Raw genomic sequence first — 24,719 nt, 5'->3', positions numbered from 1 at the left:
GTGTCTTAAAATACTTCTGCTTACCTCCTCATTGATGCTGCTACAATATTTACATAACACTGCTAACTAATTCTTCATTATGTAGGTTATTTATCCTTTCTCTTGGAGACTGTCTTCCCAGCACATTTAATATTATTGAATTGAGGCATTGTTTTATTTCTACCTACTGTTTAGCTGCAGTGTATCTCTTCTCAGTTCTAGGGCTGCATTGGTGGGTCAGGATTCATGTTTACTGCTCCCTGGGGTAAGAAATGAAAGAGTAGGAGGAGATCTGTGGCAGGACCGAGTCTTGGCTAGCCATCAAGGCAAGTTGTTTATGTCTTCAGGATGGGTTATTTCAGAAACAGAAAAAAATAAAGAAGGAAAAAATAAAATAAAGGAGCTGTTTTGGTTCAGAGAAATAGTTGTCCTGGGAGTAAAAAGTAAAAGTAGGAACTAATATTTTAGAAAATACTTTAGCAGAAAGACATTTTTAGTGCAAGATATCTCAGCGGCTCGGGAAAATTATTTGAAGCATTAAATATTTTCAAGATTTTCTATGTTGAATGCATTTTTAAACCCTAGGCTAGATGTTTTCGTTAACATTTCATGTTGAAGAGTTAATTCAAATCAGGAAAAAAAAATCAGATTTCCCAGTGACTGAAGAGCACTCTAAGGCAAACAGCATGTAACTACTTGGCTCTACGTAGTTTTCAACCTGAAGGTCAATCCAGATGGACAAGGTCCTTAAGTTCCCTCTTTAACACTTCAACACTCTGTTAAACCTGGTTTCCCATTAATCTTCTTGCACATGTGTCTAACATTAAAGCACTGTGCCTCGGGCAGAGATCACCTAGCTTCCAACACAGTTGTTGGTCCCACTCAACAAATAAGTCACCTCATCAAGTATCAACCAACAGTGTCTTGGCTGATACCCACACTCTAATCTCCTGGAGCTTAAATATACAGCTTCTCAAACACATCCCTCTTCTAGCAGCGAGAGAAATGAAACCTAGTGGTCACTTCCAACCTAGATTTTTCCATATGATTTCTACAATTCCCTAAGCAACCCCAAAGGCAGAACTCTACAGTTGTAGAGTTGCTATACTGCCTGAGATTTGCTAGAAAGAAAAAAAAATGTCCAGGTTAACATTTTTTTTTTCCTCAGCTAAAACAATACCTCTAAAATTTTAGAGGTTCCATAAACCTGTAGATTTTTCTTTATGTACTAAACCTGATTGTGTGTATATATAAAGCATCCATACACCTTTCTTCTCACCAAGTGAACAATGAAATCAGGATCATTCTGTCAAATAAATGCTGTAGTCCTTCCAACTAAACCCATACTGCCATTTAATGAGCAAATTAAGCCTCTTAACATATCTAAATAATCAAATATATTACATATAATCTAATAAGTATGTACATATACATATATGAATATATCTTACTAGAGTATAAAACCCTCCCTTTTCCTTATAAAAGCAAAAACCAAATATTTATGGAACAAATAGAAGTCTGACTTTCACCACGTTGCCTCTTAATGATGCCATGAATTAGTTTATCATTTCCTTATATTGAGGAGAAAAACTGCCTCACAGAAAGCAATGACTTCCCAAGGATACACAATCCATAAATGAGCTCTGATTCCATTCTCCTAACTCCCATCCCAGTGTTATTTCCACTATTTGATGCTGAACTCTTCACTTGAAAATTTAATCATAAGGAATACCACATCATTAATTTACAAATATGTTTTGGTTCTACTCTGTAAAACTTGCTGAGTACCAAAATGCAGACCTCTGTTAAAGTGCATAACCCTGGGCAGGTTAAGGTTAGTTTTGATCTATTGAAATAGGTCTGATTAAAAACCTTAATCAAAATATATAACACCAAGAATTTGAAAAGCAAAAGTACATTTTCAAGCTCATGGCAAGGTCTGTTGTCACCAAGAATATTTTTGGATGATTTATAATGAGAAATTTTCAAATTACTTTTTACAATAAAATTACTTGAATGTACTTAGTAACATATATATAAGCATATTATAAACCATTTTTGAGAGGATGAACATGATTTAAAACTCTTAATACTAATTTCTGCCTGATGTAGAGGACTTAAAACAGATGCATTAGGAGATTTAATGAACTTCACAAGGATTAAAAAAAAAAAGAGTACTTTCTTTAATGCTAAATTTTAACTCTCACACAACACTAGTCTAAGAGTACAATAATGAGCTTTAAAAAAATTTTACATACATTTAATGTGTTTGGAGTTTTATTTTTGGTCTCTTCAAAATACCCAGAGAGTATGTTGTCTCACTGAAGTTTTGTAGAACTGTCAATAAGAAGCCATTACTATGACCCTGCATATAATTGTGCATACTATACTAAGTGTGTTTAGTAGGTATCAAATAACTTTGACATAGATCCACCAATTTACATATAATACATTAGTTTAACTTCTGGACCAAAGAACTGTATGCCAAAAGTGCTATTTGACATAGGAAATAACTGAATGATTACTAATCTGTAAAAAGTGAAATTAAAACAGCTAATATTTTAGAGGAGTGAATCATCTCTGGAACTTCAGACTGTTATGTGATTTGGGCATAATATAAATTAAAATATATTTTATCCTTTCTCCATAACATAATACCCAGAGGGCATTTGTTGGCATTTTCTCTATGATAAGCAGTAGCCATTACTCACAAGAAAGAGCTAGATTGGGAGACAGGGGGAGGACAGAGGCTTACTGATTTTTTTCAAATATAAAGTAAATAATTTCCCATATATGCCTTATATTTTATACATATATATATATATATATATATAGCAATTGTTCTAATTAGCAAGCAGATTATTTTCTCATTCCCTTTTATTGTCTTCATTCTCATTATTTACTTCTTGGCTCTCTGAGCCAACCCACCTTCAGGACATCTGAACACTTTGGGTTTTCAGTAATTTTTAGTTTAAAAATTCTCTTCACCATTTTTGCATGATAGCAACTTGGTACAGATAGAGCCTATACTCTCTGCATAATCCAATAAAAATAGCTTTTATGTGCTTAAAATGATCCTCCACGTCCAGAAAAATATTTAGAAAGTCTATGTAACTTATACAAATTACACTCACTTCACAGCAGTCCTAAATCCAGAACTCTGTATCCCATTGGGTAAGTACCCTGGTATAAGTGTATACAATGATAGTAAGTAAGTATAAGTAAATCTAGTAAGCACACTAAATCTTTGTGAACTGTGGGAAGACAAACAGGAAAAAATATATATACAAATGGCTTAGAATTAACAAATGTTCCTAAGGTTGGCTGCTGCCTTCCAGGAAACAAATTCCTGAAGAGTTTGAAGGCTGCCACACTCCCACGGTCTTTTAGATAACAAACCAAGTCCAGGTCCATTTTATAACTATAATCAAAACATGCATCGCTGAAAAAAATGAATAAAATAGGGGAAAAAGTACAAAAACTTCAGTTTGTGTCTTGTTTTTAAGATGGAAAAAGAAATGTGAAGTTATTTCCATAGAAAGTATGATTTTTTTAGTGGAGAAATATTAGGATGAAGTGACAGAAATAGATACATACAGTACGGATTTTTGTATGACAAAGCACACTCATGTGCACACATACATTCGTTCTCTCTCTCTCTACCACCCCAACCCCATCATTCCTCCCTCCTATTTTTCCATAAGAACCCAGAATCACAGAACTGATTATCATAATTCACATTTCATAGCCACAAATATCAAAAGACTGTGAAAGGGACAAAAGGCAGCTGGATTCATCTATAAAAGAGAACAAGCACAAAAGAGAGAAGAAAAGGGAAGGGAGTAACCAACAACAAAAACTAGAGTACCTAAATGATACAAGAATGATTTTTTTTAAAAGGTCAACAAGCAGAATGCAGTGAAGTTTGCCAAAAGTGCTAAAGACTAGCAAAACAGGGTTTTAAATAAGTCAGAAAGAAAAAGGAGAATACCGGATGATCTCACTCATAGCAGGAATTTAGAAAACCTAAATAAGAGACCAGGAAAAAGACTAATCAATACAAAGTAAAAATCAAAATCAACAAGCAACTATAGACACACTGTGGGGGGGGGAGGGGAGCCGGAGGGGCGGGGAAAGGAAGGACTAGAGTCAAAATAAGGGGGGAGGTGCAATTGTATGGGGAATATAACCAACATGAAAATGCATACATTGTGCAAAGATGAAAAAAGATATAAAATTATATAAAATAAAATATTTAAATTAAAAAATAGAAGAAAAAATAAAAAAATAAAAAAATAAAGTTATGCTTAGAGAAAATAAACAAGTTGTTTCAGCATACCATTTTTATAACACAAAATAGGAATAATCCTTGTCACTCAACTTTTATTTCCATCCTCTTCCTATCAAAGACAGTAAAAAAATTAATATTTAAAAATATAAATAATAGCAAAAATAATGTTGGTACGAGGAAATTAAAGCCAAACATTTGGATATTATAAAAAAGCAATTCTTTCCCTAAATGGCTTTATATTTTTTGACCCAGATGAATTATATACTAAGTGATAAAAGAAACTTTAAGCAAAATTCCTGTGCCACTGAGCTATTTCCTGACACTGTGAATAGCCAAAAAGAAAACCAAAATACTAAAGAAGGAAAACATTCTCAAAATTTCAAACTAAAGAGTCTATATATACTATATATATATAGAATATATTATATATGTTCTATATATTTATGAAATCCCACAAAAAAATTAGAATTTTTTATTAAACTATGATTTATGAACAATTAGAAACAAATGGTCCAAGAAGAATTAACATGGGTACACTAATCACACAAAATGCATGCCTAATTTCATTTCTATGGTGACAGCCCATTTATATACTAGGTGATTTCTAGGCACATATTTTAATTTAGGCAAATTATCAGTAGGATACATTATTGGATGATAAATTCATGGATAAGAAATATGATTTAAATCTATTATAATTTGATAATAGTTTGAATGATTACACTAAAAATATTTTTACATAATAATATGGAACAACATGTCTGGTGGAATAAAATTTTGTCAAGGTTCAAACATAATATAAGAAAAATGTCATATAAGACTTGATTGAGCAGAGAAACAAAGTGGTGACTGAAGACCATGAGAACATACCTCAAAACCAAACACAGAGTGTTACTGCCCAAGAGTTGCTGTGTCTTTGTGCTAAGGCTACATCACCCAAAACTCACTCCCAATCAATCACTGAGCCTGGCAAGATAATGAGACAAACCCATTCCTAGAAAATGCAGGACTTCTGTGACAGGTGACTTTGGCTCAGGGGTCCCTGATAGCCTTGCTGAACCTTCCTTATAATACAGAATTACCTATCAAATTAGACATGAGTATCAATTAGATACTCAGTTTGACACCTTGGGCCTACACTTGGTTCACTGGTTTTCACCTCTTGTTGACAGCAAAGTCAGGTTTGAAGACCCAGAATCTGAGCTTGAGAGATTGCTGCAATTCCAACCTCTATTTAATGAAAATTGAAAATATCTTATCTTCCTCAAAATTAAAGGTAATGGGTAGGTCCAAATGGGAAAATCAAATGCTAAGGAAATGGGGAAAATTTCAACATCTTCAAAACAGTATTAATCTAAAAGTAGCTCAGTGTTTCTCCAAAGAAAAAAATTTTGAAACATAGTCACAGAAAACACACACCCCAACATGTCTTTAAGTCAAAAAAAAACAATCTTCCTTTCTATTGCTAGGACATCTTCTCAAGGTTCCCGTTCCTTCCTCTCCAGCACTGGTTGTAGTGGATGGCTCCTTCCATTACCGGTTTCCCTTCTTAATGTGGGTGTGGCTCTCCAGCTAGGGTGTCGATGTAGTGTTTGTATCCCTTTTTTTTTTTTTTTTTAACTAATGAATGGATTTTGACTTGTTATTTACATTTTTAGGGAAGACCAAAGGGTGCTTTCTACTTTCATTCATAAATACCCCTAGTGGGCTTGACCTGCCAGCTTTCCAGATGGATATAGATAGCTCTGAGCACAATCCAGGCTCTCAGTCTGAGAACCAGAAAACATAATGAAAGAACCAGTCAAAGAACTGCTGAGGAGGCATTTGAAGACTAGGTTGGAATTCAGAAGAAACCAAGCTTATGCATAGAGATTTAATAATCATGTGCATTAAGGTAAAAACTGAAGAATCAGAAAAGACACATTTAGTGAGGAAGTGAGTATAGAATGAACAAAAAACTAAGACTGAATCTTAGAACATGCCAGTGTGGCCTGGGTTCGGGACCTATTTTGGTCTTTCTATACTTTCTCAACTTTTCCATAGGGTTCTACTGGACCCCCATGCTCTTCATTTCCTACTCTCTTGATAGAAGCTCTTAAAAATCAAGCCTTACCCCACATGCTTGCCTACTACCACTCCTGCCCTGGCATTTGGTTCATCTCAGCCGTAGAGTATCATTTTCTTTTCAACTCTCATTTTCTTTACTTCCTTTGAAAACAATAGACTCATTTTCCCTCCTATTCAGGATCATCTGGTTATCACTATAGTAAATCACAGACATACAGAGAAACATGTATGTGCCCAAATGCATACATGATATTAAAAAAAATGCACACACATCTCAAGGCATTAAATTGTAGTTTTCAATCTTTAACAGATGAAGTAACACCTAATTATCTTCATTTAACCCTATGCTTTCCTTTTTGCTGGAGATACGAGTCCTTCCTTCTTGCCTCAGCCATTGTCTTAAACCCTCTTAAACCCGCTTTAAGAGACACCATTTGATATATCTTTTTTTTTTAATTATCAGCAAGCACATTTTTAGAACTTTCATCCATGATCTACAGTAAGAAATATATTTTACAGCATTATCCAGTAAGCCCAAAGTGAATGTTGAGATTTTTAAATAATTCCTATATTATTTTGATTTCCTATCTACTTTTTTAACTGTTGAATACTATGTACTTAACTAATCTCATGACTATGTATTGAAGCTAGAATAGAGATCTCAGAATTTCTGAGTTAGTCACCTCAATCATGTTGAAAATACAAATCATGGGAACAAAAGACATTCCCTTTATCTTGCATTTCCCTGAACCCACTTAACATTTTCCCATATTTACTCATACCAAATCTACGGGGAAAGGAATGAAACTCTAACAAGAAAGATCCCTAATTACAAGGCAAAGGATAGGTCATCGGTTTATAATACTCCTTTTATGTCTTTTTTCAAATATCGCAAATGAGGTCTTCCATGGTCATTCCCTGTAAAATCCAAATCTTTATAATGTACACATCTTATTCCTCCTTGATACTATCTAATATTCTATATATTTAATTATCTGTCTTATTTACAATATACCTCTCCACTGAAACATTAAATCTAAGGGGACAAATGCAAAGAAAATGAGTGTTTTTTTGGAGAAAAACTTGCCAGCACAGGAATAGTAAAGCAAACACTTTTACTGAGTTCTCATCCCAGAAGTTTATCTCAGCCAACTGTGGCTGAACTGCTGGCTCTGCAGCAGACAAACAGCACAGAGGAAGCCTCATCCCCAAAGTGCTCTACACATTTATAGTGACAAAAAGAAAAAAACAGCTTTGTATGTGACCATAGAAGCTTCTGGTCAGCAAAGTATCCTTTAACTTTCTTTTAAAACCTATGAGGAGTAACTGAAGACCTTAAGGGAAAAGACATGATCAGATTTGCCTTTTAGACAGTATGCTTTATTACAGTGTGAGGAAGTTGGCCAGAATAGCTATTAACAGCAGTTCCTTTTGTTTCTCTCTCTACCTTCTGAGAAATCAGCTAAGGTACTCTCCACGTTAAGGAAGTTGGTTGGTCAAGACATCAACAAATCTTAGGCAGTTCAGATAGACAAGACCCGGCTACATTAACCATAAGGAACATGTTTTTATATGTTGCCCTATGTAGTCATCATATGAAGTGCAGGGAGAACAGGAATTCCAATATGATTTTATAAACTTTATTCCAATATTTAAAATTATAGTAGACAAATCAGGAAAAATCATTTTCACCTGTAACTCCAAAGAGTCTGGTCAAAAATGTTTGCTGTCAAAATAAACAAATGAGACAAATCAAACTAAAAAACGTCAGCATAGCAAAAGAAACTATCATTAAAATGGAAAGACACCCTTATCAAATGGGAGAAGACACTCTATATTATATATCTCACGAGGGACTAATATCAAAGAACTACAAAGAACTCAGACAATTTAGCAAGAAAACAAATAACAAAATAAAAAAAAATTCACTGTTATCAGGGAAATATATGTCATAACCACAATAAGATATCATCCCACACCTATGAGAAGGGCCCATATCAGTAAGACAAAAATATCACAAATGTTGGCAAAGATATGAGGGAAAAGGAACCATGGTATACTGTTGTTGGGAATGTGGACTGGTCCAGCCTCTAATGAAAACACTATTGAGGTTCCCAAAATATTAAAAATAGATCTACCATATGACCAAGAAATTCTACTCCTAGGTATGCATTCAAAGAATGCAAAAACACTTAATAGGAAGGGATATGTGCACTCCTATGTTCACTGCAGCACTATTTACAATAGCCAAGTTAAGGAAATAACCTAAGTGCCCAAGAGATGAGTGGATTAAGAAGAGTAGTACATATGCACAATAGAATACTACTCAGTGATTAAAAAAAGACAAAACTATGCCATTGGCAACAACATGGATGGATCAGGAATTTTATTAGAACCCTGATTCTTCTCTTTTCTACATTAGCACTATTCAATAATGATATAATGTGAGCAAGAACATACATAATTTAACATTTTCTTATATTAAAAAATAAAGGCAGGCAAAATTAATTTACTAATATATTTTATATATCCCAATCTATCTAAAAATAGTACCATTTCAACATGAATCATACATTAAATGAGATATTTTGCATTTTTTCCATTATAACCTTCAAAATCAAGGGTACATTTTACACTACTAATACATGTCAATTCAGAATAGACATACTTCAATAGCCTCATGTGTCCAATGGTTAACATACTGGGTAGTTCTAGATTCCAAAAGAAAACGTTCATAAAACAATGGCAGAAAAGGAGTTTTAACAGAGGGCCTTCTGCCAGTCAGACTGCACTGGTAATTTTATATTGGTTTAAGAGTTACTCCTCACAAAAACATGAGGTAGCTCTTTATATTCTCTTATTTCAGATGAAAAAATTTCCACTGAGGTTTAACAAAAGTCTTCCAGCTAATAAAGTCTGTCTGGCCCCAATGTATCCTCTTTCCAACAATTTTCTTCCTCAAAGCAGAGGCTTTTACTAAATTTTTCATAATTAATAAGTGCTTGAGCTATAGTAAATCTACCAAATGCCTAAATTGTTAACTATTAAGGAGGAAATTGAGCTCATTTTATATAATATTTCAAAGAAGATGCACATACTACTACTATATCACTAAAAAAATGTAATTTTGGATATACTGACTTATATATTTCAAAACATTTCTTCAACAGATCATAAATTTGGAATATTGAAAATGATATCTGAAGCTGCTGTTTGCCAGTTTCTGTCATTTATCAAATCAGTCTTTTTACAAACTATGAATTTCTTGGTCTTGGTTATGAAGGGCATGTAAATATGACAGTGTCAAGATCTGACACGACTGAAGAAAATATGTTTGTTCCGATTAGCTGTGCATGAAAAATACTAATCCCACAACATGTAGGCCTAGATTTACAAGCCATTGCAAATTGATGCTCTGCATATTTTGGTCACAGCTAATTCTGACATAGTTGAATGTGAAATTGGCCATGCAGTATTAGGAAAATAAAAGAAGTAATTGTACTTATTTTGTTGTTTGAATTTGATACATACAACTAGTTATAGATTTCTTTTTCTCTGATAACACTGTTACTGATTTTTAAAAAGTAGTTTTTAGGAGCTTATAGAACACTTTATGCCCTATATGAAAGGCAGGAAAATAATAATTTCTTTCAAAAGTATAAAATTTTAGAAATTACTACTGTGAAAGAATACATTATAGAAAAGATGCAACTTTTTAAGTAGAGACTGATTAAGCCCTACAGAAAATGATACAAGCATCACTATTGGTAAAATAATTTCATTAAAATTAGCAAAAAAATTTTGTACTCCATACAACTGATAAGGGTCTTTGATCACACAAAGACATACAAAGAACTCACACGACTCAACAAAAAAAAATAAACAATCCAGTCAAGAAATGGGCAGAAGAACTTAAAAGACATTTCTCCAAAGAGGAAATGCAAATGGCCATTGGGGATATGAAAATATGTTCAACATCCCTTATCATCAGGGAAATGCAAATCAAAACCACATTGAGATACCATCTTACACCAGTAAGAATGGCACATATCAAAAAATCTAGCAACAACAAATGTTGGCGAGGATGTGGTGAAAAAGGAACTCTCCTACATTGCTGGTGGGAATGCAAACTGGCCTAACCACTTTGGAAAGCTGTCTGGAGGTTCCTTGGTCTACTAAAATTGGAGCTACCATATGGAGCTACCAGCAATTCCACTCCTAAGGATCTACCCAAAGGACACAAAAACACTGATTCAAAAGAACACCTGTGCCCCTATGTTTGTTGCAGCACTGTTTACAATAGGTAAAACCTGGAAACAACCCAAAGGCCCAAAAACAGATGACTGGATCAAGAAGATGTGGCATATATACACCATGGGATATTATTCAGCAATCAAGAAAGATAAACTGATGCCATTCGCAGCAACATGGATGGAGTTAAAAGGAATTATGCTCAGTGAAATAAGACAGAAGGTAAAGAAAAATATCAGATAGTTTCACTTATAGCAGAAATACAGGTGAACCAAAAAAGACAAAACAACAATATAAAACACAACAAAGCAAAAACAGACAATTATAAATCAGAGACATATTGCAGGGGAGGAGGAGGGAGAGGGATCAGAGGGCAGGAGGGTGGAGCACAGGGAGGTGACTGTGGTGATGGAGCACTGGTGAAGAAAATCAATGGGGACTATACCTGAGGGGGTGGGGGAAAGGAAATATTGTTTAAAAATGAACAATGATGTAAAAAATAAAAAAAAATGAATAAATAAAATCTTAAAAAAATAAAATTAGCAAAAATTTAGTTTTATCTATCTGTGACTTCAGCTAACTGAAAAGTAGTACATATATCAGATAGGAAATTAAATTAAAACCAAAAATAATGATCTTTGTTTTTAATAATTTAGTCAATCTTTGAATAATGAATAATTCATATAATCTCATTGATGAAGTGGAAGTTTGCTTTTTCTTGAAAACACTATTGATTTTCTTTTGCTTCTTTTTAAATTTTTGATTAAATATTTTTCATGTACTGAAATAAGGTTATCTGTAAATAGCACAGTTCATTGATAAGAATCTAGGATTAACCAGAAAATCTGAACTTGAGAGGGTTTTCATCATGAAAATAAGACAATGCAGAATTTGACTAAAGTCTTTGTTTTTATAGTCTGTGATTTTTTCCCAATCAAATCTTAAACAGAAAGATACTATAGGAAAGAATGGGATAAAAATGCTGTCATAAAACCATACTTCATAAGTTTGAATGTAAAATAGTTAAAGTTAATAAAAATGATAATGTTTCCATACATTTTGAAAATTACAGCTTTGGATGAATCATTGTAGCCTCAGCATCAATAGTTAATTAATTTCTAAATTTTATTTTGGTTTACATTTACAAGAAAATTCTGACTCACATAGAAAATTGGTTTCCAAATGTAATAGTTTTGAATGGCATGTTTTGTAATCTCATGACACACTTTAATTTAACTGATCCACAAACATGAAAGAGGATTCATAGGAAGTTATTTCAAAATTGAATCATTGCAATTTACAATATAATACTCATTAAGAGCATAATACTTGAAGCCTGAAAAACGTGGGATTAGAATTCTGGTGCTCCCACATAATTATTATTTTATCTTCAACTCTTTATAACTTTTTCTTGAGATGTAAATTAGAAATATAACCATATCTCTCTTATAGGATATTAAGTGAGGTGATATTTATGGATGAATTAACTTAGAGTATGGTATATAATTAGAATTGTATTAATTTTGAGAGTGTGGCTCATAAATTTAATTCTTCATAATAAAAAACTCAAGTTGTGTCTTTTTTTAATTTAAATTTTATAGCATGCTAATTTTTGTTAAATAGTTCTTCAAATTTTCAAAATAAATGTCTTATTTCTATATCAACTAATTTCAAAGTAATAAACACCCTTATATTCAAGTACAATACAAAAACAAGCAAAGAGCTCTAAAATATTTTTTCTTATCTCATTGTTAAGATTTCATGTATATCAACCTATAGTATTAGTCAACTGACTCATATGCATATTCTTGCATTCTTCTCATAGCTTTATCTCCAGACAATGTACTAATTGTATCTTTCTAACTGCCTACTAATCTAATGTAATTGTTGGAATATAATAGAATGTCATTTAATAAGTGTGTTTTCAGCATCAGATTCAAATTGTGTTTGCATACATTTTTGACAACATTAAGCTGTTTCATTTATTCTGAAAGTATTTGAAAGCCTTATTTTTATGCTCACTTTGTTTTGTTTCAAATTACATTGTAAGTTGGCAGAGATAGAAGAACTCATTTCAAAATTTCACTGTATAAATACAAATACACAGAGGATTTGAGTAATTTTTATTGTCATAAAAATGATTCCCAATGAAAATAACTTGTCTTTAACTTTCTTGCCATATTTTTTTCTTTAAATTTATAGTGATTTTGTAAAAGAATTTCTGGTATTATGCTTTATTTTTCAATGCTTTTGTTAATGTGGATAATATTAGATAAATAATTAACATAATAAAATATGTTCTTTCATCTTAAACCAGATGAATTTCATTAACAGATTCTTTGCAAAGTTACCCATTTTTACCAATGGTGTTAGTTTTTAGAGTAATTTTAATACATTTGAAAAAATAATAGTTATAAATATGTCATGCAAGAAAATAAAACATTATTAAAAAAATCCAAAATTTACAATTGCTAAAACTATTTTAATATTATGTGCATTAGTCACAGTTCTCCAGGGGAAAAAAAGAATAAAAAGAACCAACAGACTGATTTAGAAGAGAGATACAAATTATAAGGAATTGGTTCACTTAATTATGGGAAGTGACAAGACTCAATACCTGTAGGATAAGTTGGCAAGCTTAAGACCAAGGGGAGCTGACTGTGTAGCTCCAACTTAAACAATGGCAGGCGAGAGACCCAGAACAACCCAAGAATAGTCAATCCTGCTTCAACTGATTAAATGAGACCCACTCACAATATGGAGAACAATCTGCTTTACTCAGTTTGCCCATTTAAAATGTAATCTTATTCAAAAATATCCCTACAGAGACATCTAGGATAATGCTTGACCAAATACATAGGCACTCTTTCATCCATTCCAATGGAAACATAAAATTAATAATCACATCATGTTTTATAGAATTTGTTATACATTATTTGCCAGTCTACAACAAAAATTAACACAAGTTCTGTCTTCACCAGGAGATTTGCTTGAGCCTCTCCTGGCATTAAGTTGAGTACGAAAACATAGCACGTACTATTAACAGTATTCTCCCTTACACAATTTATGATTCTTGGTGTGAAAGGGTCTGAACATTTTTGGTTCTAGCACAGCATTAAATCAATTGCAATGGTTTAATGAAAAGTTTCAAATATATGCATAAAGATGACAGAACAAGCTTTTTCTGATGCATATAAAAATGAGTTAATCTGGCAAAACAAGCTAACTGACAGTCTCTAATATTTCTAATTCAGAATATAACATCTTTGGTGTTTTGTGCTTCTTTTATTTTATAGTTATTTTCTTTTTTTAAAGACTTATTTATTTATTTATTTATACAAGAACCGGGGTACAGGCCAGAATTGTGGGAGGGTGAGAGAATTCACCCGAGACAAAGCAGGGAACAGAACAGGCAGACTGACAAAATACACTGCTGAGGGGAGCAGCGGGCACAACAGGAGAGGACTGCTTCGCCATGGGGGACCCTCGACGGCTGGCCGGAAAATCAAACCCATGCTGCATAGGCTGCAGACAGCTTCACAGTGCGGCGCTCAACAGACTGCACCACCAGGGGAGGCCCTATAGTTATTTTCTATTAATTTTTTTTCTAATTTTTGCAGACTCTGAGTCCTCTTTGTACTAAGCCCTAGCAGTTACTTTTTCCTATAATTTATCAGTCACAGATCATTACTTGTGAAAGTAGAACTTTGAGCACCAAACTTCTAAAATTATTACAAATATTCATGAAATTATTTGGAAAAGAAGAAATTTTCCATATAGTTATATGGAGCAAGCATGTTCTATAGTTTGACTAGAATTTAAACAAACTATCCATTGATAATTTGGGATTAAAGTTCAGAGCATGTCTGAAATCCCCTCCTTTGTACCGTTTCCTATGTTTCCACAAGTAGTTGGATTTCTGGATGTATTTGGTAAAGTCATTGTCCTAATTCAACTGTTACATGGGAGCCCTCTCTTTCCATTCATTTTCTGGCTGTATTCCTTATATCAGTAAGCAAACTTCTTAAGGACACGTGTATATTCTGCAGTTCTAGTGGCCTTCAAAAGTACATACACATTCGGCCTCCCCGGTGGCGCAGCGGTTGAGCGCTGGGTTGCGAAGCTGCCCACGGCCTCTGCGGCGCCGGTTTGATCCCCGGCTGCTCCCCGGCCACCAGAGGAGGGTCCCACATGGTGCGCAGACCTCTCCTGCCAACCGCTGCTCCCCTCAGCAGTGTACTTCGGTCCTTCTGCCTGCTCTGCTCCCCACTCTGGCTCTGGTAAATTCTCTCACCCTCCCACGCTTCTGACTGTACCCAGTGCTTGTATAAACAAACAAAACAAATCAATAAATAAATAAAACATGCCTCTATTAAAAAAATATGCTAAAAAAATAAAAATAAAAAAAAGTACATACACATCAACAGAAATATTCTGATTTACTCTCAGACCCTTTCAAAAACCTCAGAACACAAATCATAATTGCCCACCACATATATTTCCTTTTTTTCCTACCTACAACCTGAGAAGAATTCAATTAAGACCTACCTCTAATCTTGAAGGACTCCCTACATTTTACTTAGAAACAAATCAGTTTGACACCTAAACTCAGAGCAAGGGTTCTTAATCCCTAAGCACCTTGTATATGTATGCAAAATTTTACACATATATGTGCATTTGTATGCATTTTCCTGGGCAGAGAGTCTGTATCACTAATTAAATCTCTAACTACATTCTTCACCCCAAATGAGTAAAGCCCTGAGTTTCATCATTTTCTTTTGCATTAAGGCTTCCTAGAAGAAAAACAGGAAAATATATACATGTATGTTTACACACACACACACACACACACACACACTGAGCAAGAAAGAGATTTTAAGCAGTTGATTCATGAGATTAAGGAGAAGAGCAAATCTGAAATGCACAGGGTAGACTGCCTGGCTCGAAATGCTGGCAAGAATTGGTGCAATCTTGAATCCAAAGGCAGTCTAGAAGCAGGAATCCTTTTTCTTCAGGAAAGCTCAATCTCAGGTATGCAACTGATTGAACAAGGCTCACTCACATTATGAAGCATGATCTGCCTTACTCAAGGTTTACTGATTTAAGCATTAATCATATCTAGAAAACTCCTTCAAAACAATATCTATTTGAGTATTTGATTTAAAAAAAAAAAATGAGTACATGGTCTATCCAAGTTGAAGCATATAATTAACCATCACACCTCCTATGCCCAAAGGTATCTTTCTGGGCAATGTGTCTGACTGTAGTCTTCCCACTCACAATAAGTCTTCAATAATAAATGTGTGCTTTGTACATTTAAGCCTGCTCTTTGGTTTCAGATTGCAGAGGGTTGCCTAATCTATCTTGAATAAAAGTAGAATGAATTACAATCTCTTTGTCATAACTGCCCTCCAAAATTTTGCCTAAATCTCTTTATCTCTGTACAAAAAGGATATTACACATGCTGTTAGACCAATTTCCCAACATTCCTGGGTAATATCAATGGGGGGGTGGAGCCTATTTTTAAAATAAACATAAAAAGTAGTATCAGAAGAAAACAACGTGAAGAATTTAGAAGTAAAACTTTGCCTTTGGCTTGCAAGTTACTAACTGATTTCCTTCCTGAAATAGAACAAAGTCATAGAATCTTGAAGACCCAGTTTTCCAAAAATTAATACTGACTAAATTTAAACTGGCTAATCACTGCTATTTAGCAATTCTCTCTTTAACTTACTGTTTTTTCCCTATGAAAATGATTCTTAGGATAAGGAAAAAGGTTAGGCAGCTGAGAGATTATAGCTGAAACCATTTTTCCTTACACTATGTCTAGAGGACCTGCCTCCTTGGGTAAACACCTGCCATAATACCCTTTAGAGATAGGGGCATATCATGTTCCACAGAGATGACTTGCTGATAAAAGTCTGAGACTATTTCTGTAGAAGAATCATAGAATTGTTTATAGTTGAAATGGGCCTCAAAGTTCATAATGTCAAATTCATCATTTAACAATGGAACCCTGGCATCAAAAACAGATTCAAAGTCTTGCCACAGTGACTCGGCTATAAGAACTTTTTAAATCTTTTCTGTCCTTTTCAAGTTTCTCCTAGTCACTCGTCTCTCTCCTCCTTTGCTTCTGAAAGGAAACCTTACAGCTATTCCATCCTTCAAATTAATACTACTAGGGCCTCCCCGGTGGCACAGCAGTTGAGCACTGGGCTGCGAAGTTACCCACAGCCTCTGCAGCATTGGTTCAATCCCTGCCACCGGCGAGCGTCCCACATGATGCACAGACCTCTCCTGCCACGACCGCTGCTCCCCACAGCAGTGTACTTTGTCAGTCTGTCTGTTCTGCTCCCCGCTCTGGCTCTGGGGGATTCTCTCACCCTCCTGCGCTTCTGACTGTGACCTGTGCTTATATAAATAAATAAATAAATCTTTAAAAAAAATTAATACTACTATTTATTTCTACTTCAATTTAACTCTTTCTTGATATTCATTGTTTAGTTTTCTCTTATACTTCATGAGCAAATTCACCCCTCTCCTTGCCAAAGTTAACCCCAAAGAATGACCTTTGTCTTTCTTTTGCCCCTGCTCTATGACCTCAATACATTAACATATGATCTGAGGACACCAGCATCTGAAACACCTTGTTAAAAATTCTCTTTTCTAGTCTCCATATTGGTATTACTTACCATAATTTTTGGAAGGAGGCCCCATATCTGCATTTTTACCCAAACTATATGGGTATCTCTTATACCTACCAAAGTTTGAGAAACACTGCTCTTGGTAATTTCCAACAATAATATGCCACTTTCTCTAAGAAATTCAGAATTTCCTCTTAGCTGGCTCAGAAAGTTGATTCCCATTTCCAATATATATAAATTTCACTCATTGGTCACTTATAACTCCCTAAATGGGCACTAACATTGTCTTTTCCCAGTCCTTACTCTTCCTGACCTCTCTGCAGTATAATAAAATAATCACATCATTAAGCACTAAACTCCCATAATTTCAGTTATGCACAATTAGCCAAACAGAAAGGAAGAGAATGGTAATATGAGCAGTTGATTTATTTGCTATTCCAATCAATGAACCTCAGTTCCAAAACAGACATGTGATGGGATACATGAAGCCACCATTTGTCAATAGAGCTTTCATTGTGTGAACTAGTACAAGGTTGAAAATTCTTGTACAACTATATGGTTCCTACATGAAATTCAGCTATGTTTAATGGCACTAGGAATGAAGGATATAAAAAAGAGGGAAGAGAGAAATGGAGGAGGGAGGGAGGGAGGGAGGGAGGGAGGAGGGAGGGAGGGAGGGAAGGAGGGAGGAGCAACATATTCCCACTTGAAAATTTAAAAAAAAACCTTTAGTTGAATTTTTATTAAAAAAATGTTCTGGAAACCAATATGGCACCTTTATGGTAGATTTTACAAAGTCATAACTTTATCCCATTTTTAATTGATGAAATTAAGAATTTAACTTTCATGTATAAAATAAAAATTCATTATAGAGTTAGTTATGTTCTTTAATAAAGCACTACCTTACTTAGCGCCAACAATATATTTGATCTGCCTTTTTTTCCCCTTCTATCTTACTGTTGGGATCTTCCTAATTGGCCCCTTTCCCCAAAATGAAGGCATTTTTAGTCCCTTCCTTCTTTCCCCTGCCTTTGTTTTCTCTGACTTCTCCAATGGTTCACAACTGTATAACAGAGCTATTATTTAGTCTTTTAATTGAGTCCAGCCAAAGACAGATGTTTTCCAGCAGCACCACCTGTATCATTTAAGTAGATCAGAAATTATGTCATAATGGAATCCAGTAGCCCAGTCACAAGTGTCAAGATCTTTGCTACTCCTAGTTTCCTTACCATATTTAACAGTCATGACTTTAGTATTTGGGGACAAACTACTAGTGACTGTCACTTGAAGGTCACAAGAAACCTCTGTTCTCTCCTGTGCTAACTCTGTCCACAAGTTTAACTTCCTGCCTTGTTACCACTGTTACATGTTGGTTTATACACTCCCTAAAAGCAGTATCGGCTTCTCTAAATTTAAGTTCTATCAAATGGCAAAGCTTACAAAGTGGCTGATGATGTAGACCAAAGCCTGGAGACAAAGTTCCAGTGGATTCAGGTGAAAGCAGAAGAAATGAAGGGACAGGGAAACTTATTTTGCAAGAATTAAGTCTTTCAGGCACTTTCTGTTGCATAACTACTATCCAATATTAGACTGAAATTTAATAGTAACTTTTACATTTTATGATATCCCCTGACTTTTATTCAGAAATGCACACACATTTCTGTTTGAAAATGTCAAAGAATCACTATGAAATTAGTTCTAATCGGATCCTTGCCATTAGTGAAGTGTGAACTCAGCAGCATTCAGAGGAAATGGCTTTAGGAACATAAAAGTTAATCTATCATGCTAAAAGATCATTGAAAATGCTATTTTATAAGCCAAATTGATGGCAGCTATATTAACCAAAATATATTTGGAAAGGAGATTTTTAAGACGTATATCTTTATTTCCATTAGATGAAAGTGTGTGCATGTCTCCATTCATACATAAGCAGCTAAAATTATAGAATATTTTATAGTTGGAAAGGACTTAATTATGAAGTCCAGCACTTTCATTTTATAGATGAAGGTACCAAGACCTAACAAAAGCAGATTAAATAACATATCCAGTTACTGATATTACCAACTGCAGAGCTCTTCTCCAATACATTTCATCTATGCAATGACTACCTATTGAACAAATTTTCTATGTACTAAAGCAATGATAAATGGAAAGAGCCTATTCCCAAAAGCCCACAGAACAAAGAGGAAAACTTTCATGCAAACGACATAATTCAAATATAAGGCTTCAGCCTTAGATATTTAAATGAACTAGCTTAAGCTCCTATCATGCTTATGTTGAAAATCAGTCTTCTTTCCACCCATTAACTTCACTGGAGGTTCATGTTACTCCCACTACTTTTTATTCTAGTTTCTTGCTTTTGATAAATTTTCATACTGATATTTCTTTTGTGACCAAATCATTCGAATAGGGGAATACAGATAATTTATCTCAAGATTTATCATCATCAATAAATGTAAGACCTTAATATTTAACTGCATTTCCTAAAAAAAAAAATGGCTATAGTTAATGGGCTTTAAATAAAAGCTACAGGTCTTAGAATGTTTTGGGTGTAAGCAATAAAAGGGAAAAAAAAAGCCCTCAAACAGTCCTAAACTCTTAATTCATTCATTAATAATTATTGGTCCAGTACTGGGGAATTAACAATTAAGAAAATAGTCAAAAGTCTTTGATCTCAGGGAGATGATTTTTTTTTCCTTGGGGAAGAAAGATAATATCCAATTAAATAATTAAATGCACATGTACAGTAGTCACATAATATTAGAGCAAAAAGGCACAAAATATAGTTCATTTTTTTAGATAGGGAAGTCAGGAAAGAATCATAGAAAAGGTGACATTTAAAGAGAAATAGAAGGATTTGAGGAAGTGAGTCATATGGACATTTAAAACATAGGAGTTCTAGGTAGAGGGAACAGAAAATGCAGCAACACTGAATTTGGCAAGTTTGAAGAACAGTGAGGAGGTTAGTGTGTCCTAGGCAGGGTATCAGAATGGAAAAGTAATATATAAGGTCTAGAAGATAACTGCATTCCATATCATAATGTTTTTTTTTTAATTTATTTATTTATACATACAGGAACTGGGGTACAGACCAGAGGTATGGGAGGTAAGAGGATTCACCAGAGACAGAATGGGGAACAGAACAGGCAGATCTACTGAAATACACTGCTGAGGGGAGCAGTGGGCAAGTCAGGAGAGGTATGCTGCGCCATGTGGGTTGCTCTCTGGCTGGCCGGGGATTAAACTCTTGCTGCAGTGGCTAGGATAGCTTCATAGTGCTATGTCTTAATCACTTGCGCCACCAGGGAGGCCCACATAGTGATTTTTTAGATCAATGTAAAAACTTAGGCTTCTAATCCTAATGGAAGTTTATGACAAAAAACTGGCATGGTCTGATTAACATTTATGGAGGACCACTATGTTTATTGAATAGAGAGGCAAGTGTAGACACAGAGGACCATTTGGAGACGATGGTTCTAATATAGGAGATAGATGTTGGTTTAGATTAGGGTAGCAATAATGGAAATAATGGAAAGTGGTAAGATTCTGGATATATTTTGATGGAAAAGCTAACAAGATTTGCTAATGGATTAGAAGTGGGTTATAAGAAAAGGACAACTGGGTGGATATAAGTGTCATTTAATGAAATTAATAAAATTACAGAAGTCAATTTGGAAAAGGATTTGGTTTTATTCAATAAGTGAAATTTATTGGGTTGTCTAACTAGAACCACCAGTGGGCTGGCAGGTTTCATTATCAGTTTATAGGTCATTTGATCATAGTGACCCTATCAGGTCATCAAAACTCACCTATATTTTTCATCTGTTGTTCAGAATTTTCCTATGGATGGTTGCCCTTGTGGTGAGAGAATAACTGACTTGCAGTAGGACAAGCAGGGCAGTTCTCATAACCATAAAACAAAAAGACTTGAGGGTGCAAAATGGGTAGTTCCTAAACCAACACCTATGCCTCAAAATATGTCAAGAAAAGTGTCCACTGGATTAAGCCTAGATTACTTTAAAAGTAATCACCACCTAAATGGCATTATGGGATTACCTGATTGCTTAGAACAATTTGCTACCACTGTTGGAGGAAGTAAATCTACCTAAACCAAATGGTTGCAACGTAATCAGTAAAGAGTTGGAAAGACAGGCACAACGCCCAATACAAATGCACAGAAGAGCAACTGACTTAAAATTAATACTGGGGACAACTATTCTTACAGACTTTTGGTGATTCATATCCTGAGGAAATCTCACTGGCTGTTTTTTCTCTTGAGGTCCCCCAACTGAAAAGGAGTTCCAAGTTGCATAACCTCCTCTCCCTTGAAATCTGTCTCCTATGTCCTCATCATACTACTTCTCAGCTCCCCTAAAACCCTCTCTCCAACGTTGCCATCAATATAGTTAAAATTCCCCCCAGTTCTCCCTTTATTATGTAAAGAAATTAGGCTCTAGGCAGCTTTGCAGATACACAAAATTGTTAAATTGGCCTGTTAAATGAAGGGCTCATCACTCCAAGCATAAACTCTGTAGAAGAACAGAAAGACCTACAAAGGTTTTCAAATCTTGCTCTTTTTTTCTTTAAACGTGTTAATTTTTATTCTTCCCCTATTAAGCTCTGTGAGTGAGAACTACTTGGATCTCTTTGTTTTAATAGATATGCATAGTCTTTAATAAACAGAAGTAGCAAGACAGCCGAGATTCTGTGTGTTCACATGAGAATATTTTTGGTCTCCTATTTTAAATAGATGCTCCTCCTCTTTCATAGTAATTATGCAATGAATAATGAACTCTTAATAAACTAGATACATAGTGCTATATTAGCTAAATAGAACGGACACCTGATCCTGCCCATAACAGTGGCAATAATAGACAATAAGTATCTTATATACAATACTGAAGCTATTGTACTAATACTGATGCCTTGCTATTATTTCATATAAAAATTAGTTTTATTTCATATAAAAATTAGTTTTATTTCATATAAAACCAAAGCAATATGGGGTTATATCTTTGGAAACATAAAGATTGAACAATTTGTTATTTCTGGATTTTATTATTTTTGTCAACATCTTTTTTTTTTTTTTCTCCCATTAGCAACACCTCAATTTTGCTTCTAGGGGAAATGGTAATTACCCAGTAGATACTGTCTGGTTATATCAGTCAAAGGGATATATTTTCCTCCATATTCTGGAATTTAGATTAATAAGATAGAATGTCTCTGATATATTTGACATTGGGAGTTCAGGTGGGATGAAGACTGATCAGCAGCAGTAACTGATGAGATTATTTGCTATTACTGCTAGCATTCTAAAAACTGCCCTGATTCTAATCTTTGAGAATTTCCAGATTTCCTTTAAGTAACCTACGTTTATATCTCCCTAGAACTTCACGAGAAATTATTTTCTTCCTATGTTAGTAAGTGTGGGCTTCAATTCCTTACAAAGAAAACAACCTAAATATGACAAAGCATGGTTTTCAAAAACAAGTCAAGACACAATAAGGCTAAGATAAGAATCCAGGTCTCTAATACTCAGTCTTGTGACTTTTGTACCATAACATGATTTCTCTAAATGCTAAACAAGAGAAAATGTTCTTCAAATATAAGAAATATAGTCTAATGATAATGTGTTCTTCAACAGTTAGAATAAGTTATAAAGTAGAGAAGGATATAGTGATGGCTTACATCCCATAAGACCATGAGAAAGAACAAACTGGGTATTATTCCTGCTAGAATTTTACAGTAGTACAAGCTACCTTAGCCATGTCTAGGAATTATATGAAAACACTGAGTAAATCTAATCCACTCCTGAGGGCCTAGTGATGAATCACAGCCAAGTTCTTGGACCTTATCATCAAAACAATCTGGGGATTTCTGAGCTCTCACAGTTGCCTCTGCTGCTGCTTCTGCAAAATTCCATTTTGTGGTTTGTGGGTGAATTAAAGAACCTTCGATCAAGGCTTTAAATTGGAGCTTTTACAAATAATAAAAAGCCTTGTTAGATAAATTTAAATCATCTGCTTGGTTCCCTGAGTGTGCAGAATAAAACTGAATGGAACCAGTAAGATCCTTTCTGCTCATTTTATCTGCTCCCAAGTTTAGGTGATGATCACACTCCTGTGATTGTAACTTGATCTTTCTGTTTTCTGAGGATGAAGAAATTCTCAAAATTTATCTACTGCTAACTGGGGAATATAGTTCTCTCCACAGTAAAAATCAATCTAAAAGTTATAATGCAGGAACTATAGGGGAGAGAAGATTAATTCAAAAAGAAACAAACTCAGAGTCTAAAAATTCTGAAAGCTGACACATATCAGTGCTGAAAACATGGGCAGATTGCCAAAAGTATTTTGGCAAAAGATACTGAAGTTGAGAAAGAGCTAACTTTAGAATGAGGCAAGGCAGATAACGAGAGGAAAAATGAAAACAAAACAAAACAAAAAACCTATGGGGGGGGAGTAAAGGAATAATCAGAGTTGAATTCAAGAAAAGACACTGACAGTCTCTTTGTTTTAATGAAAAAAGTACCAAGAAAAGGTAAAAGTTTCCTATTCCACTCGCTGAGGAATTACTGAAAATGAAAATCCACTGTAACTAAGCAACAACAGATGATTTCTCTGAGTTAGTATACCGTGCTCCAAACAAGAAGACAAAATAAAAATGTTGGTCAAAAAATTGCAATTTCCTTAACCTTGGTCAGAGAGACTAAGAACTCTCACATCCTCCTACTGATCTACTGTCCATTTAAGGTACTTTTTTTTTTTTTTTTCTCCAGAAGTCATTCATTTAAATTCCAAACAAGCCAAAGCAGAGAGAAGAGGCGTCCGCAAGTTAATCACTACACTCTTGAGCTGGGAACCCCATGTCTCTGCTTTGGGGCAGTGGGAGCTGCAGACAGAGCCTGGGTCGACCCCTCAAGTAAGAGCGCAGGTGTGGGGGGACGCAGACCTGCTGTGCCTGGCCAGGCAGGAGGCAGGCGGCAAGACTCACTCACCCGAGCCCCAGGGGGCACAGACCGCTGAGGACCCCACTTCTCTGAAGCAGCGGGAAACTCCAAATAGAGAAAAAGAAAACAAGACCTGAAAGAAAGAAAACTCGAAAAGATAAGGCGTACGCACCTATGAGAATCCAAGTAGTCTCAGCGTAGGAGATGCTCGGAGAAGCACACCCTCCGGCCTGCTGCGGTTAAGTTTGAAAGTTTATTCTGTGGAGAAACAGTGTCAGGACTGCTCGGGGCCTAAGTTACCCTCTTCATCTCTGAAGTAGCTGTTGGCTACTTCAGCCACCCAGTGCTCAAGTAGTCCTCACAGGTGAGACCTCGTATGGCTCCCAGCCCTCACCTGGCACGCAGCGATTGGCCAGCGAGGGCCTCATGGCGTCCACCTCACTTCCGGCGGATGGCTACTCTAGGTCTCTGCGTCGGCTCTCTTCCCACAGCTGTACATTGCGGAGGTGTCCACCTGGGGAGGTGAGAAGGTGATGCG

At 35.0% G+C, this 24,719-nt stretch overlaps 1 long non-coding RNA gene across 3 annotated transcripts in view; it reads right to left on the bottom strand.

Moving 5' to 3' along the window:
* The window catches only part of LOC119238980 (uncharacterized), a 511,870-nt gene that overhangs the window by 460,865 nt on the left and 26,286 nt on the right, over window positions 1–24,719 (bottom strand). For all 3 annotated transcript variants that reach the window (XR_008549721.1, XR_008549720.1, XR_005123719.2), the window contains one exon: window positions 24,354–24,695. This is a non-coding gene — a long non-coding RNA (uncharacterized LOC119238980). The remainder of the gene's footprint in view (window positions 1–24,353; window positions 24,696–24,719) is intronic.

Source organism: Talpa occidentalis, unplaced genomic scaffold, assembly GCF_014898055.3.
Source record: "Talpa occidentalis isolate TD23 unplaced genomic scaffold, MPIMG_talOcc4v2.1 talOcc4.11, whole genome shotgun sequence".
Taxonomy (NCBI): domain Eukaryota; kingdom Metazoa; phylum Chordata; class Mammalia; order Eulipotyphla; family Talpidae; genus Talpa; species Talpa occidentalis.
Note: the sequence above shows the minus strand (reverse complement) of the source record. Positions and strands in the feature narration are given on the sequence as shown.